General features: G+C 41.8%; 1 long non-coding RNA gene across 1 annotated transcript in view; it reads left to right on the top strand.

Annotated features, from left to right (window-relative positions):
• Nucleotides 1-12154: 12154 nt before the first annotated feature.
• Nucleotides 12155-19174, top strand: part of LOC122798915 — a 156077-nt gene continuing 149057 nt past the window's right edge. Inside the window, exon 1 of the long non-coding RNA XR_006364347.1 lies at nucleotides 12155-12215. This is a non-coding gene — a long non-coding RNA (uncharacterized LOC122798915). The remainder of the gene's footprint in view (nucleotides 12216-19174) is intronic.

Below are 19174 nucleotides of genomic sequence, written 5' to 3'. Positions count from 1 at the left end.
CAGCTTTCCAAGGTGGGACCCATGCTCGTTTGCTCTGGACACCGTTGTGTCAGTCAGAAGGTTGGTATATGTCTCTTATCTGAAGCTAGGGTTGTAGCCAGTGATATGCATGTTGTACTCAAACCTGAATGTTGCTGCTTCCTGTACACACTTCTCAGTGTAGACATGCACTCACCCCTCCAAATGCTAACACAGGATGCATGGGAGTATGTACTTTCTTTCTGAATTAGACATTTAACTGCCATACAAATGTGGTTAGTGCACTGTATTCCTGTGGCACATGCAGTGTTTGTGAACTGCTATACTGGAATTATTACGTTACTCTCCTCTGAACAGTTTGTGGTTTGTTTGTGTTGCAAATTGGCACAGGCTGCTCAACACAACTGGACATATTTCAGTACTGAGTATGCCTACCTATACCCTGTTATTTGCCTGAATACACAGGTGTGTTGTACCTTTGGGTAGGGGTGCAGAACTGCAAAGAGCATTTTTTTTATCATGTGAGGTTTATCTTGCTGAACATACAGGATTGCTGTGTGCCTGTTAGTCTGTCAAGGCAAGTAGTCTGTCTGCGTAGCTCCCACCTGTGGACATATACAGATGGTAGCTAGAGGTTAGCCTATTATACTTTGTCTGTGCACCACACCAGTCTTTTTAGCACTCGCACATTGGCATTGTCACAGTTGGTTGTTAGCAATACATGGCTACATCCTGTGATATTTCTCTGTTGTACTCCTACATAAGGGCATGCTTGCAGAACTCCTTCCAAAGCTATTTGCAGAGTATGTAACAGCAGTAAAGCGGATATGCCTGTGTGTTTCTGCCTCTGCCAGGCCTCAGATACTCTCAGGTATGTATTTGAACGGCCTCAGTGAAAGGTACATATATGTTAGATACACCTGAAATATATTACAGACATATTGCAGTTGAGACTTTCTTGGGAATCAGAGCATATGTATACCTACACCTTTTCTGATGTGCAAGCAGTGTCTACTCTCACCTATTGAGATTATTCATTACGTATAATTCCACACTTGTCTGCCTAAAGTTAGTGCTTTCCAGAGTGATTCAGTGGGGCGCAGCTAACATTTGTTTACAAATCAGGGACATCCCTGTAAAGCAGTCAAAGTTGGGGTGTCTGGCCTCTGCCCTAATCAACTTTGCCAGTGTTTATCCTGGTCTGATACTGTGTGGTGTTTGTAAGGTGCTACTGTAATATTATTTCCTGCTAGGATGGCTGGTTCTCCTTTCACAGTCATGTCATGCAATTCCACAACAACTGCTGGTAAAGACCCACAGAACAGGATTTGTGTTGTACCATTCCTAATTTCCATTTACATTCCCTCATTGTAATGCATGATATATTTATGTCAGCACCAAGTTATTTGTATATATGCTGTGGCTTAGTGGTAATTCATGCAGTCTATTGTGCCAATAGTCTGGGGTTTGAGACTGGCAGAGGTCTTTTCTTTTGCTGCTGAGCATAACAAGGGCCCTTCCATAACGTGACTAAGACACTTTTAAGCAGTTGTAAGTGGGTTTGCGAGATGCTTAGCTAAGTGCACACATGCGCACACTCGCTTAAACCCACTTAATACAGCTTAAAAGTGCTTACTTCCGCTAACCCCCGTGCTAATTTCTTTTAAAGAAAAGAAAATGGGGAGAAAGGAAAGTGGTGAAAAGGGTGCCACAAAGAGGAACAGACAGTAGGTAAACAAGCTCGGGATGTGCAGGACAGGTGTAGAGAAGGTCCATTTCTTTACCAGCAACAGCTGTGCATGTGCAATATATTTGCAGTGAAATTTGAAACCTTCCACCCCTGGGAGAGGGGTGAGGACAACAAAGTACATTGTATTGCCAATTATAATTATCAGCTTACATGTCCAGCAGACATGTGTGCGAAATGGGCAGCTATGTATGGGGCGTAATTTTTTTGTGGGTACAGATTGCCCTTATTTTTTTTCAGGTGAGAGTGGAAAGTGAGGTAGAGGGAGTAGGTATGTTCTGGGAGGTAGGTTGGGGAGGTAAACAGACAAGACAGACAAGATGCATACAGGGCGGTGTATGACACATGGGGTGGGTGAACACAACTGACGGGGATGGATGTTTGGAAATCGCAAGCCCATGAGAACACAGATGGTAACAGTGGAACTGAGATCCCCACCCGTGGGCAGTCACCACTGCACCTTCACAGCCCCGAGGATGGCTGTGCTGGGGGCTGCGTAGGACGGGCAAGCTCACCCATGAGATGCACCACTCTCGCCTTGAGCTGGCTTAGAGGATCAGCGACTGAATGCTGGATCTCCCTACACACCACAGCCTGGACCCTTCGAAGGGTAACAGGTGTCCCTTCTCTGCCCATGCTTGCATGGGGGGACGAGCCCCATCCCCTGCAGTGCTTCCACCCGAAGGTGGCACAGGACCAATGGAGGAGGGGACCCCGGGCTGGGCACCGGACCTGCTGGTGCCAGGTGCACTCGCCAGCTGAGGAGGGACAGGTGGGTCCACTGGGACTGGCCTTCCCATACGTTCTGTGATTAGGTGTGTTTAATTACAACATAAACAACAGCATTCCAGATTAGTTGTAACAGCATACAGTAATATTCCCATTAACCCAACACACCAAGGTTCCAGCAGTTGAACAGCAAGCATAACATATGCATATATTGAACGACAGTGGATATTCCAACTGCATGCAGGGATGTTTGGTAGCGACAGGCCATCATGATTGTGGGGTTTGAACAGGACACATGCATCAACGTGAATGCAAATATTTATAGAACAATAGGACATATGTCCCAACAAATATTTAAGATTACACATACCCATTGAGGTGTGGAATTGCATGGTTTATGCACATACAGTAGGGTGTAGAAAAAACCTCGATTGACATCTTATAATTACTTTTAGTCTACACTACATTCCTAGTGACTGTAGGCGTATATCGCCTACATGTATTATTACACTTGCCACCATGCATTAGGTTGTGTAATGGGCTTGGCTGGTTCAATATATGCCTGACCTATATCTGACATACTAACTGTCCAAGATGCAGATGTTACTGCTACATATTCCTTGATTGCATTTATATTTCTTTATCTACATATCTGGATGTTTTCACATGACATTTTCACTTCTATTTGCACAGAACCCTGCATTTCTTGACACACACTCACATTTCTGGGGAACAAATTAACATGCTACTCATGTGCTAGATTTACTTATGCATGCCAGCCAGTAACTGATTGTTGAGGACTGTATATATGCTTCACAGCTACTAGCACTTCCATCACCCACTTTATATGGGACTGCACAACTCTGGGTTGCCAGCACTTTTTAAAACAGTACTATTTGTATAATGCAAGGGTACAACAACATTTCAAAGTAAGTGACACAGACACACTCCGGGTTTTAGACCTTTATTAATGACATTACACACTTTTCCACAGGCTACTCCTTTATTTGTTATAACAGTGCATATGGAAGACATATTCAAGGCATATTATACCTTTATTAATAGGTTAGAACACTCTTTTTCAGGCTCACTGACTTATTTTATATGACAGTACCTGCAGAGATATTATTCCGGACATATGTTACCTTTTGTAAAGGGTTACTGCACTCTTTTTCTGGCTCTCTGACTTTTTTATCTGACAGTACATGCAGAGGAGTTATTCAGGCCATTTATGGCTGTATTATTGGACTACAACACTTTATTTCATGCTCTCTCCCCTATTTTATATAGCAATACATGCAGAATAATCACTAACCTGCCTGGTGGCACAGCCTATCTGCATAGGCTTGCTGATTCACAGCATGGTCACCTGCAGCTGTAAAGTAAATTAAGGGATATTGAGACATACCTATCTGTTATACATAATCAATTATCAATTCCTACATACTGCATTCCATGGCTACCTTCTCAGTTGTGGGGCATCCTGCATCCCACAGGCCTCCTGTATCCATTGGTTCAGGAGGTCCTGCTTCTGTCTCTTCAGGTCTGCATGGTGGTGATGGACCTGCTCACCAGTCCAAGGAACACCTGTGACACTGGCGAGGTTATGAGCTAACCGGTTCCAAGCCTCTGCCTTGTACTCCGTCCCTTGGAACTGGCCCTGCAGGAGTATTGACTCATGACGGTGGACAAGGAGCCAAACCATGTATTTCGACTCCTCGATGCCCCAACGTTGTGCTCGGAAGCATGTACCCTCTCCTGCACCAGCCATTCCAACTGCAGATGTGAGATACAATCAGTTACGCCGAGTATTCCCGCCTATGGGGCTTAAATATGCCGCATTTCCCGCACTTTTTTGTGATTGGCCATTTTTGAAAATTCTCGGCTGACTGCAGACCTGCTTAGTAATGGTTAATCTACCATTACAAAGTATATGTATGTTAACAGTGGCTGTTTCACCTAAGTTGTCATGGCTTAGTAGTTCTGTGCTTTGATTGTGATGCACAGAGTCCTGGGTTTGAACCTTATCATTCATTTTATTTTCATACTGTCCAGACAGGCTAGGGGGTGTGGCTGCATTTAAGCAACTTTGCTCTACGTTGTTCCACGTTGCCCTATGGTGCTCTGGTTGGCGCGGTGTGCATGTCTGTGCAAACACATTGCGCTGGTTTAAGCGCTATTTCGCTATGGGCACCTCTATTGCACTGGGTACAGCGCTCTTAAACTTTGGGAAACACTATTGCACTGGATAAAGCACTATTAAACTATGGGCAACTCTATTGCGCTGTGTAAAGCGCTATTAAACTATGGGCAACTCTATTGCACTGGGTAAAGCGCTATTAAACTATGGGCAACTCTATTGCATTGGGTAAAGCTCTGCTTAACTGCAAGCAATTATGTATCAGGATCCTTTAAAAATTTAATATTTTGTTCACTGATACATTGGCCATTTCACTGCTTTTTACTGATATTTTAATCATATGTGTCAGGTATTATTCCATGTGCTGATTTAAAACATAAATAAGAAGGGGAGTGGTGGGGTTCGAACTGTGAATGCTTCTACTTTGTGAGAACGCTCTACCGTTATACTACTGCTATTTGGTGTGATTTGCATAAACATTCTTTCATATGCTCTTCCATGTCAGAATTGCTAACTACAGCTAAGCAATGGGCACCCACGGGCAAATACGGGCAGCTATTTCGGGAATTTAAAAAAAATAAAATTAATTTTTTACTTTTCGTAACTGTGATGGGGGTTTACAATGTCAAGGAGTGTGGTGTTGGGTGCAAGGACATTTGAGCGGACTCGCTATTGTGTACTTTAATTTTCCTTTTACAAAGCTTGCAGGGGCGTGGCCGTTTAGACTGCTTGGCAGCTGGACATGCCCCCTGCTTTCCTACCCGGTCCGTGTAAGACTTACGGTTGAGTCAGCGTGCCCTCATGAATATTCATGGCACACTGACGTCATACCATTCAACTGCAGCCAATGAGTAAGACTATGAGTAAGACTTATTTAGTCTTACACGGAGGATTTGTGAATCCGGGGGAGTATATATAGTAAGGGGGTGTGGGGGACACTGCCCCCCCACATATTTTGGATATATATTAAGTTCAGAAAAAGGTAATTTATTGGAATTGCAAGTATCCATGTATATAGTTCAAAATATTTAAAACAGGTGGGGACTATGTCCCCCACACCCCCTCTTACTATATATACTAACTCCAGGGTCACACAACAGTGGGGAAAAGGCCATATATAACTTTCAGTGAAATATATTTCAGTGAATTGTGTTTTCAGTGAATTGAGCTTTCAGTGAATTGTGCGCAATGAAATGTGTTTCAGTGAAATGTGCTTTCAGTGAATAGTCCTAGACCCATACATATATATATATATATATATATATATATATATATATATATATATATATATATATATATATATATATATATATATATATATATATATATATTTATGTATACACACACAAACACACACACACACATATATATATATATATATATATATATATATATATATATATATATATATATATATATATATATATATATCGGTCTACTTCATATGATCGACAACTCATATGATAACCATAACACTGACACCGAAACAATGAAAGCTCAAAACACCTAAAGCTCATATGATCGACACTCATAACATCGACACATGAAATCCAAAGCATTATACCCTTTCCCCACTGTAGCGTGACCCTGGAGTAGGAATAAATAGTTGGGGGTTGTGGAATATATGACTATGAATATAGTCAGTTCCGTTACAAGTATCCATATGTATGTTTAAAATTTATGACATATGTGGGGGGTTTCCTCCACACCCCCAATGTTGGGGCTGTGTCCCCACCCCCCAACTATTTATTCCTATTCCAGGGGTCGCGCGACAGTGGGGAAAGGGCATAATGCTTTGGATTTCATGTGTCGATGTTATGAGTGTCAATCATATGAGCTTTAGGTGTTTTGAGCTTTCATTGTTTTGGTGTCAGTCAAATGGTTGTCGATCATATGAGCTTTCAGTCATATGAAGTAGTATATATATATATATATATATATATATATATATATATACAGAGATGTGTATTAACAGCTATTATATTCTTGCAGTATGAGGTCCTCAGATATTTTTTCCACTTTATGTCTTTCAGACACCATGTCATGGGAGCGCTTGCTGGTCTATTCCCCCCAAGAGAATGAGGTTATTATACACCACCTAGTGCAGCACTACCACACCCTGTCTGACTGTACAGCCCATGAGCTGCAGGAGAGGACCACCCTGTGGAACGAGCTCGTCCACAGGGTAAACGATGTCGGCCACATTTATGAGCAGTTCTGACATCAGTGCACTGACCTACTCTGCCATGCCCATCAGCATGCTTCTGCAGTTAGGAGGAACCAGCTAGCCATGGGGGGTCATGCCATCCAGCCCCCTGACACATACTGAGGAGTTCCTCACCAGCCTTGGGGCATCTGCCCACCTGCAAACACAAGAACCTGTGGAGATCATTGTGGAGGTGGGTGCTACCAACACATTGGACAAGGAGCATGCAGGTAAGGCCACAGGGCACATCAGTAGACCACTGTTGCTTATCCATCTGTATCTGTAGAGTTTAATCATTCATATGTGAGATACAATATATATGGTCTGTTGCTGCATTGTAGTAATAAACAGATGTGCATAATCTGTAGTATTGTGGGTTTGCACTGTTGATGTACTGTAATGCTGCTCCCACCCTATACCAATGCCACAGGTGTGGCTACTGACATCACATCTCTCACACAACTATGTAGGTCCCTCTGGTATACCTCTGGGGCAGCAGCCTGTAGATAGTGAGTATGGTGTGTTTTGTTCAGGTTTGCCAATACACCAGCCATGTTATGGCCATGGTATTTGCCATGCACACATTTAACACACCTACCCATAATGCATGTTGTACATGTTCACTTATTGTTGCTGTTAACTGCACTGCATCATAATGGTCACCATGGTGGCATATCTGAAGGGTATGTAAGAGTCCTGCAATATAACTAACAACCTGTCATTGCAAGATGTGTGCACAGAGATGAACATAGTGGTGGGACAAATGGCCTACAATAGGAACATGTCTGAAACATCACCCTTATACAGAGCTACAACAGTGTATATACCACTATTACAATGGCAACTGTTACAGATCTACATAACGGCATATCACAATATCGCATTCCACAACCCTTGCAACCTGTAATGTGGTCCTAACATGAGCAATGAATGTGTAGTATGGAATCCTATGTTAGGACAGCAAATATGGGGAATACATACCTTAACAAACACTGGAAACATATGTGTGCACACACTCCAAATAACATATTTTGGAAGCAGTATTTGAGGTACTAACAGCATTCAATCTTCATGAGTATGGACCTTTCAGCAAGTACACATCCTCAGTTTCACACCAAGAAATGGTCTGCTGTCCAAGATGTTTGTCCATCAAATGTACCCATTTACCTGCAACAGAAGCAGCCGTGGCTTGCACACATCTTACAAGCCATGGAATGGATCCCATACTCAACAGGTAGCATGCAGGAGTGGGACATGTAGCCTTACCTTACTGTTGTATCTGCCTTGGCAAACAGTACAGACAGGCATGTATGTTGCAAGGATGTATGGGACAAGATTAATGTAGACAATAAACAGATGGCCATCCAAGACAGATGATGACACATGTTGCAAACTGGTCATGCAGGTTGCCTAGTAACATGCCACAACACTGAGGGAGTTGCAGGAATGTCTAGCAAGTACTGGCTGTGCAGTACCTGTGTCAATAATTGCCTGGACTCTGCATAAGTGTAGCCCATGGGTTAGGGTAATCAGATCGGACAGTTGTTCCACAGGAAACATCAGCCAGGGATCTCTATAGGTAGCGTATGCATAACATCAAAAGTACCCCAAAGGCATGCGTTGCAATGTGTAATGGTGTACCAAGACTAAGTTGGAAACCTACAGACAGTATCAATTAAGATACATGTGCATAAGCAACACCTCACCCCACCTCAAGCCCACCATCCCTATCTGTACTTTGTTGGTGCCAGTGTACACCTGCATGTTTGCCATTCATTAGCAGGGACTAGGCCAGTACACATGGTGTTCTGAATTTGGGACACTGCAAAATGACACACATGTGTAGCCCATAGCTGTCAAGCAACTGCAAAAAGGCTGAGGATAGGAAGGGGGATGTCATCCTGAAACACAACAGTGAACTGAAGCAGACATCCAAAGCTCGCTAAGAATGGCTGTATCTGCACACTGTCAAGGTCATGAATTGTGATAGACATAACCCTGACTCCACAGCAATAGTGACAGCACTGTGTGACCTCTAAGGGCTGTGCACATGAGTTGAACTTGCAATCATGCAGAGTTGGGGTACATTTGTAGGGCAGAGTGATCAAATACTGGCAAATGCAGATGGCCCATGCTAGTATACCCCTTCCAGGAATAGTGACTGCTGCACTACACTTAACAGTTGGTGCAACAAACCATCATGATAAGAGTAAGAGTGTGCACACTTATGCACCCACAAATTGTATGCATCTCAATCAGCATCTGCACAACTAACACATTTGTTTGATACTGCATTCGATAGCACAGGTTATATGTCACATATCAGGTTCATGTAATGTTAACATATGCAGTAATGTGGCCACATGGCATGTCAGGGAAGAGGGTGCCATGTCAATAAGGGTGTGTACACTCCTCATAGCCACAGTAAGGTTTGAAGGTTATCAGTGTAATTGTATTTTATTGGCCGTACATGCACCACTGATGATGAGATCTGTAAATCAGACATCAGGCATTCACTATTGACATCTGTCCACATATCATCCCAGGTATGTGTCAGACAAACACATAGGGACTGTGAGCAGCAGAGCAAACATAACTGACACACATATACCCATTCAGCAATTGCGTGTACACCTGTGAGGTATGGCGCACAGTACATGCCAGGGTGCTGAACATGTGCACAGCAATACTGTGTACATGGGTGCAGTGTGTTCCAGGGGAAGGGGAACAACCCATGCATCACAGAGATGTATAATGTTGGTAACCGGGATTGTCTATAGCTGAAGTGCATACTGCTGAGTGCCATATGTCATGCATGTTGACAGATGGGTAATGAGAGGTCTATGTGTAATATCTTTGTGCAACCTCACCTGTAAGTGTGTGTGAGTGTGTGTGTGTGTGTGTGTGTGTGTGTGTGTGTGTGTGTGTGTGTGTGTGTGTGTGTGTGTGTATGTGTGTGTGTGTATACTGTTAAGTAATGATGTACAGGTCTTAAAGTGGATTTCTTGTTTTCCCCTCCCTGGTGGCGAGGTGGGTCAGGGTCCCTCCTGCAGGCCAACTGATGTTAGTGTCCATACAGACACTGGCAATGATGATAGGTGTGTTGAGGCACAGGCAGGGTAATCAGGGGCTGAAGCTGTGCCATCATTTGACATCCCACTGTTATCCACCCCATCCTCACACACAGTCACATTGTCTATACATATCCCATCATCAGTGGCCATAGATGAGGAACAGTTGGTAGCTGGTGGCATGGGACAGGACACTGTGGTGTCTATGGCACATGTGTCTGGACTCAGCAGCCATAGTCGGATGTCTGGTGGGGTACAACACAGGCAGATGTACAGGGGTGCTCATAGGATGGCTTCTGGTCATCGTGCCCCTAGCCAAAGTGCCACATCTGGTGCCACCAGATGCATGTTTCAGGCCATCATGGATGTGCAGGCATGTATGGAATGGTATACCAGACAGGGTCTGAGGCTGCAGAGGGCTACTCATTCCGCTGTTATTGACAACATCTGTGATCATGCACGTGCCCACCATTATTTTGCAGAGGTCATGGATAGATGGTGGGGTGAGATGGTGAGACTCCTCGACCATGGAATGTCTGTGTTTGAGCATATGGTGGGAGTAGTGCGACGGCCACGTGGATGTAGGCCAGCAATACCAACAGCTGGAGGTCGATGTGGATGTGCAAGAAGTCAGAGCTACTCCCATAGTAGCGGTACCAGCCCCAGTACTGCAGGGGGGGCACTGTCCACACCACAACATGGCATGCCACGTGCACATGGCTCTGGCCTGCCCCAAGAGGGACCTGGATTCAGTGGACATATGTCATTATCAGGGGAGAGTACCATATCTTGGCTTGTACCTGGTGGTGCCCGTGGAACCACTGGCAGGCACAGTGCTCGTGCCCATGGCCGCAGATGGTGAACTGCACACCCTGCCAGGTACAGTCTGCAGCTGTCCAACAAACCCCTGTATAGGGCAGCCACATGGGAGAACTATGTGTATGCATACACACATCACCAACACAGCTAGGGCAACCCCATACCTACACACATCACATCGCAACAGCCCAATTAATAATGAAACCCCCTAACACACACAGGATGTCAAATGTATGGCTCAGCCTAGGACTCTGACAAACCAACAACATACCCTGTGCATATGATGATACCTGTGTCACATCCCTATCATCCATAACATTGATGAAGGGACAGGCTAATATGGTTCTGATGCACAGGGTGAATGTACAAAGGTGTAGCAATATAATACTGTGTAATATGTTGTCAGCAGTAATATTTAATGCTTACGTGTCAGGATGTGTAGCTGTCCAGCCATGATGCATTATAGCTATTATTAACACTGAGTGAGTGTGGTCTCTGTGAAGACTGGTAGAGAAGGATGAAGGCTGCCAGCCTAGTCAAATAGAATTTGATACATAATTCTGGCATTTGTAAATATAAATGTAGCATACAGTGCAACCACTAAGTCACCAACATGTAGCATATAGCACGTATAGTAGGAAATGCATGAGAACAGCACAAAATAAAATATGAAATTAAAGGAATGGATGAGTGTGTCTGCCCATACCTCTCAACTGTCCAGATTTTTGCAGAATGCCCAGATTTTCATCTGATATTTTTGGTCTATTCCTCATAAAATTTGCATTTTTCCTCCAAATCAATGAAGATGAAAGTCACTAAATAATGACCTATATTTGAGCTCAGACTTCTTATCCTTCAGAAAATGCACAATAATGCAAATTGTGTTAGTCGAGCAGCTTTCTGAGTTTATATGAGCAATGTAGACTACAAAATAAAAGGAATCGAAGACTGTCGACTCATGTTTGAACCCTGTATCACACATATGCCTTTTTATAGAGCTATTAACAGGTAAGAAAACCATCACACTTGGCTAGTATTCAGAGATGAATTTGAACATGAAAAAAGAAACAAGACTGTTTCTACCAATGTTTGAAACTTGCATCTTTCACATGCTTTCTACAGAAGCTAGGGCATTTGTGTCATAAAATCATTGCACTTAGCTAGCATTTAGAAATCGGCACAAAATAAAATATGAAATTAAATTAACTAAAAACTCTTGTTTACCAATGTTTTAACTTTGCACTGCTCAAATGCTTTCCTGCAGGGTATTAGCAAGTCAAGTCATAACATTACTGAAAAGCTAGTCTCTCTGAGGATAAAAAGGACAGTTGAAACTAATGAATGACTCAGTGAGAGCTGTTGTGAGTACAACTGCAATTTGAGAACAATCTGCCTAACACCTCTGAAGCTTCCTGTAAGCACCCTCCCCCAGCCCCTGCAGCCATAGTTGGGACATGCCCAGAAAGCCAGACTGAATCAAAACAAACAAATCACCACAAGTGAATTGGCAGATGTTTTCACCAGGTCTGAATGAACGCATAAATATTAAGTGTTTTTTAGAAAGTAGGAAGATAAATGGTTAAAATACTTTTTTATTGTTAATTACATTTAATTGACTGTAATTGAGTATTAATTGATTTCACATCTTAGGTTTAAATAGAGTGCGGCACTGTGTTTCTATCATTCTGATGAAGTGTTTTACGAAAGCGGAGATTAAAACCTTTTACGTTAATTTAGTTTTTTGTCTCTTCTGTGGTATACAGCGAATTTTGGTGGTTAACTGTTTTATCAAATGGCAGTCACTGTTTGTGTTGTAGAATTTGAAAGCAGGGTTAGCAGCATAATTGCCTTTGGTGCAGAAGGCTGTGGGTTTTACTCCCACACCATGTAGATGGAGTGCTGATATTGCAGTGCCATTTTGACTGCGGATTATTTGGTGCATTTTAAGGAGGTATAGGGGTTCTACACTCCTGAGTGTGTCCTCGTTTGTATAAGATGCCTAGTAAGTTCTTGTTGGATTGTCAGTCATTCCCTATTGCAATATTACCAGCTTACCATTTTTAATTTAACAGACAATTTATTCTTCAAAAGCAGCAGGCACTGAATTTGTAGATGAAACATTGAAATGTAAAGTTGTTTGCTAGTAGCAACCTCTTTTCTTAGTTACAGATCTCTTTAAGGTAGAATTATCTTGATGACTTTTACTTCTGAAAAGATTGTGCTTTTTGAGTAATATTGGTGGATTATAATGATAGAAGTTTGAGTGGCGTTTTATGGTCAACATTTTCTGAAATGTGTAGCTTTATCATTATTTCATACATTTTGTTTCATTGCTTTCTAGAAGAATGTTCATAACTACAGATTTAAAACACCATTCTAACAAATTGTGATGTATTATATAAGGAATGTAATTTATCATGAGGGTGAATCAAATAACACATACATGTGTGCACGGCCCTATAAATGTGTGCAAGGAGCCTATGGTTTGAAAACAGATCAAAGGTAAACTTAATCCTCCACCGTCAGATGCATTTTCTTTTAATGTGGGTTTTCATGCCTTTTCAATGAGTGTGAGTTTCAAGGGCAGAGAAGTTTACTGCTCATGCTAAGTCTGTTTTCATTGTGAGAATGTATTTAGCAAATGGCTATCAGTGCTTGTGCTATTTTATTTTAATATCTGTAATAATTGTAGAAGTAAATAAGAAAATGGGTTCCGTTTCTTTATTTAAAATATCTATGATAATTCTTTCCATGCGTTTACGTACAAGACCAGTCAGACTTATGGTCTGTGGTTATCCAAGTCAGTAGAAGGCCAAACTTTGTGTTAAGGATTAACTACTGCAGTCCTCCATTCACTAAGTATGAAGCCAATTACTAGGCTAATGTTGAACAGTGATTTTAGAGTGCTTGATACCTCATGTTTCATGCTATCCAAGAGGTATCCCAGGATATTATCAGGGCCTATTGAGGTAGTATTCTTTGACTTGGAGAGTGCATTGAAGACTTGTTTGCTAGTGATAGGCAGAGGATTTATGGTTGTGGGTGTCTTCTGAAAGGTAATGAGGGGAAGAAGGGGTGAAACTGGAATTAGATTTATCAGCCAGCAGGTTTGCTATATCCTCTGATTCCTTTTAAGTGGTTCCATTTACAATTTGTTCAGCACACTGTCATGTTACCTTTGAGGTTGTGAACAAAGCTGATGAAGACCTTGTCATTATCTTTTGTCTTTGAGGATATTTCTGCCTCAAATCTGGCTTTGGTGGGCTTTTTAAGATTTCTGAGTTGCTTATTTAGTTTGAGGGGTTTCATACCCTTCTGGGTATTGTAGTTCCTAGTATTGGCCATAGTTTTCCTCCTTTTGTTATACAAGTTGTTGATACTGGGATTCCACCAGGGTGGCTTGTTATCTGTGTTGGTTCTCTGCTTATTCCTTGTGGGTACAGCTACCTCAGTGGAGCTGTTTACATGATGGTATAGGGTTTCTGTAAACAATTTGCATAGTGGTAGCAAAGTTTACATTGTTTTGGGGGATGGACATTTTTGCATGGTATAAGTCATTAATACAAGGTTTGCTTTGGAATAATTCCTAAATGTTTGAGGGTTAGATGGCATCCATTTCTGAGAAGTGTTTGGACAGATACATACCAAAAGGTGCATTATACTCACTCAGTGATTGGCCTAATGAGTGCCAAGTAGAGGGGAACAATTATATGCCTGGATCTGGTTGATATACCTTTAGATATAAGCTGTACAATGAAAAAGGATTTCCTTACAATAGTGAGCATGTTGGGCCCATTGAAGTCCCACCCTCATGAAAGTCTGTTGCATTCTTTCATTCATCCAGAATAAAACCTGTTTTGAGATTAGTACTGAATAGCCTTTATAGGGGGTTCAACATATCAGGTTTCAGACTAACCAGTAGGCAGTCACTATGTTAGCCAGTCGCAATAGACATTATGTTCTTGGCCTTGGGTACTAACTTCAGAAATTGTTGAGAGATTTGAGAGGGGTTTAGATGCAGGTATTTTATGTGATAATAATGGAAGATTGGTGGGATGAAGTTCAATCTGAATTAGTTGGCCAGTGAATTGGATGTATCGTCTTGTCCAAGTATGTGATATCATTTTTTATCAGCTCACTGTAGTGCCAGTCATTATTTGAGATTTCTAGCACAGTTAAAAAAATACTTTGTGGTGATCTTTCACCTGGGTTGATATTTTTACCTCATATCAGGCTTTGGTTGATTTAATCACAGTCCCGAGTTCATTGTTTTAGTTTAGTGAGAGTGTTTTTAGCTTTCTGAGAGTTACATTTATTTTCGCATGCAATGAGTATTTTTTCTTTTATTATACTGCCCATAGGGCTTTATTTTTGAATTTGGTGTTGTGTTTATTTCTGAGGGTGGAAGATGTGTCTATGGAACTATTTAAATATGCATACAGCTTGTACAGTGGAAGTTTGAAACAGGCTTAGTAGAGGGACCCCATTCCCAACTTATGCCCTGTACCCAGCATAGTCAGAAACCAGAACTACTCAGATATGTGCACACAAGATCACTTACAGTAGCTTACAAGGGAGTTGAGAATGGTGTGGTAATTTTCTTTGACATTTTCCACAATCAAACCTGAGTGTCTTTATTTGTTCTTTCAGCATGTAACAGCATAGGGCTGTACATAAAGTGACTGCTTTCATTTTGTGTTCTTTCAGCATGTAACAGCATAGGGCTGTACATAAAGTGACTGCTTTCATTTTGTGTTCTTTCAGCATGTAACAGCATAGGGCTGTACATAAAGTGACTGCTTTCATTTTGTGTTCTTTCAGCATGTAACAGCATAGGGCTGTACATACAGTGACTGCTTTCATGTTGTGTTCTTTCAGCATGTAACAGCATAGGGCTGTACATACAGTGACTGCTTTCATGTTGTGTTCTTTCAGCATGTAACAGCATAGGGCTGTACATAAAGTGACTGCTTTCATTTTGTGTTCTTTCAGCATGTAACAGCATAGGGCTGTACATAAAGTGACTGCTTTCATTTTGTGTTCTTTCAGCATGTAACAGCATAGGGCTGTACATAAAGTGACTGCTTTCATTTTGTGTTCTTTAAGCATGTAACAGCATAGGGCTGTACATACAGTGACTGCTTTCATTTTGTGGGAGGGTTGAGAGGCAGCCTGCATTTGCAGATCAGCTTTTTGTCTTTTCAAGCTGTTGCCTTCTCAGCATATTGGGTGGTATAGTGTCAGCTTTGAACATTAAACTTTAGGCAAAACTTATTTCTTCCTTGAATTTCTTTTCTTTCCAATAATTTTGTTTAGACTATCACTGGATCATAAGACTAGAAAAAGCTCCAAACAAGCACCTAGAGTATGTGACAGTAAACAGTCCCACCAGTTCTGGCGCCTAGGGTAATTTTCTTGCTTTAACGAATTTCCTTTCAGCAAAGGCTTGAGATTCACAGAATGTAAGCAGGGTAGTAAGGATGTAAATTTCAATGGCTTTACTTTTTGCTTGATTGACACCCCATGGCTACACATCTTCATTAATTGTCAGTGGCAGTATGACTTAGCCCAGCTAAAATCTGTTTGCTGTTGGGAATGTGAGGTTTACCATTCCAAAAGGCTTAGTGTGTCTAAAGGCCATAGGAGTGATCATGCATTGCCAGGTGACCAGTGGCGTAACTACGTTAGAAGCGCCCTGAGGCAAACTTTTCCTAGGCACCCCAACATCCCCCCCCCCAGGAACCCAAGCCATCGAGATGAAATTCTGATTATTCTAGAAACAAAAATGTGCATGTAGTTTTATTATTCCAGAAAACAAATGTAAGAAAGATCATATATATATGCACACACACACACACACACACACACACACACACACACACACACACACACACTATATATATATATTGAAGTAGCAAATATACAGAGTTGAGTTTTTAAAATGCAGGAAACTACAGTACAGCAACTATGCCAAAAATATTGACTTAGACAAATGTAAATAACCCAATGAGAAATAAATTCAAACGGCAACGTATGCCAAATAACAAAGTTCAGTTGTTCAAAACGGAACACTAGAGCAAACTGCAGTTCTGTGATCACAACCAGAGTAATGCAATACAAAATTAAAATGTACAGTAGTACAGCATGAAGCAATGAAAAGTATTTTTTAAATCATTCAAAAAAGAAAACATGTTGGTACACAGGGCAGAGAGATGCCAGCTTCATGACGCTGAGCTTTTGGCCCTGCCTTTACTTCAGATAACCTGAGTTCAATTACCTGCTCAGATAATGAAAGAGTCAACCAGGGAGGAATGACAGTGAGTAGCTGATGTTGGCTTACCCATCCCATGAAAGGGTGTAGTTTGAGTGTCTTCTCAACAGCTGCCCCTGAAAAAGTCTCAGAGCTGCATGCCTACAGACTCTGGAGATACAAGCTCACCGAGGTGTATACCTGCACTCTTGCTGCAATTATTGACTGTAGAAGCATGCTGCTTTACTACAGCCAGAAACATTGCATTGTACAGTGCATTCTGGCCAGCAGAAGGAGATGTTATGATTATGTGGAAAATCTAATCCCCAATTGATGATGGATGCAGTCCATAACTCTTGCCTTCCTGTCCCACTGTCCTAGGATGTTATGGAATGCATGGGAAATCTGGGGATTTGGGTTTAATAGTTGTGAGAGCATAGGATAGGAATCAAAGAAAAAATGGTATATAAATACAGTGTCATCAGAAAATGCAAGAAAGCAGGCAGTAACAGACAATAATGAAGGGAAAGCAAGTAGGGTAGACCAACATGCACAATGATATCAGCAAGCTACAAGTACAGTAGAAGGAAGCAGGGCAGGTGTGGCAAGCCAGTGCTGTGCATGGGACCATCTCTGACAGAATAACTCTGCTGGTGAAGCACTATTCTCTTGCACCATAGCCAAATTATGGAACTCCCTCTCACCCACAATTACCTCCATACCATCATGCACCCACTTCAAAACTTTACTAAAAGCTCACCTAAAAACATGCTGGCTATGCCCTTGCAACTCCCACTCTGTCACCCACCCCATCAAACCACTACCTTTGTAATGTATAATAAAGAAAAGAAGAAAGCAGCAATACTATATTGTAGTAAAGGCATACGGCCTACATGGAGTTGCACTGCAGAGATGTGACAGCATGTTAAAGTGCACATGTAAATTGACAGTTGAATCTAATCGTTCAGACTGCATACCCTTAGCTAAGGTACATATGGTTTTATAACATGCAATACAAATACAACCCACCAAACTCATTTAACTGTTTCAAATTTACCAAAGAAGCATTAGTGTGGAATTAACAACCTGATAAGCAAAAGGATGGCGAGCAAGCTGAACAAGTAAAAAACACCAAATAAGCAAAGCAGTACTAAAGCATGCCAAAAGGACAGAAGCTCAAGTTAAATACAGAAAAATCCTTTATTAAAGACTCATCAACCTTGAGAGTCTCCAGACCAGACCTTATAAATCCAGACTGCTGTTATGCCAGTTTTCCAGTCTGCTGGAACCACATCAGAAGTTAAGTATAACAGTGTAGAAAACAATTCTTCCACCTGCTCAAGTAACTTAAGTAAGATCGCTTATTTACACCACAGGGTGGTTAGCTCTGCAGCAATACCTCTTCCACACAACAGACTCTCTCACACTTACGGTAAATTTAGAGTGCCCAATCCACCTCATACATACATACTTGTCCCACATAACAGAGCAAGGCAGTAATCATTGTTCTTCTAACCCCTAAAATTCTTTCTTCCAGAGCCTTCTTTAAGCAATCCCGTACCATTTGTTCAGCTTAACAAGGCACATAAAATAGTGAACAATAAGTTGTACTTAAACGCAAATATATTCGGTACCTGTACAACGTTGAGCACGAGTAACCACAGAACTGTCCAGCTCTGATAAGTCCAGTTCAATGAAAATACACATTCCTAACATCTCCCAGCACAGTGTTAAAACCAGAATACTACAGATCAACACACAGCCCTTCACCTACCTAGCCCAGCGACCGACCCAACAGCAAGCCACAGACTGATCAACAGCAAGCAAGCTACAGACTGATCCAACAAACAGACCGATCCACGAAGCGAATGAACAACAGCAAGCAAGCCCACAATCCAAACACCTACCCGAAGCCCGCGCACTGAAAAAGTCCTGCGAGCATCATGCAACATTTAAAATGCCAATTATCACATTTCTGAAAGCACATTCCTGGCCACTCTAAAAATGACACAGTCTTTCTAGAACTGTATCTGTAAATAAATAAATAAAAAGACAATAATTGTGACATTAACAAAACTTCTCCTTTCCTAGACTCCATTGCATACGGCTTGCATTATTCTCAAAGATGCACGTATTTTCTTAGTATTTAGTATGCAATGCTGTCAGTTCTGAGTTTACCAGCACAGCCCAAAGTGCCCCCTGCCGCTTGGCGCCCTGAGGCAATTGCCTCACT

Source organism: Protopterus annectens, chromosome 3.part1 (genome assembly GCF_019279795.1).
Source record: "Protopterus annectens isolate FY-2018-M chromosome 3.part1, PAN1.0, whole genome shotgun sequence".
Classification (NCBI taxonomy): domain Eukaryota; kingdom Metazoa; phylum Chordata; order Ceratodontiformes; family Protopteridae; genus Protopterus; species Protopterus annectens.
The sequence above is the reverse complement of the archived record's forward strand: the minus strand, read 5'-3'. Positions and strand labels throughout refer to the sequence as shown.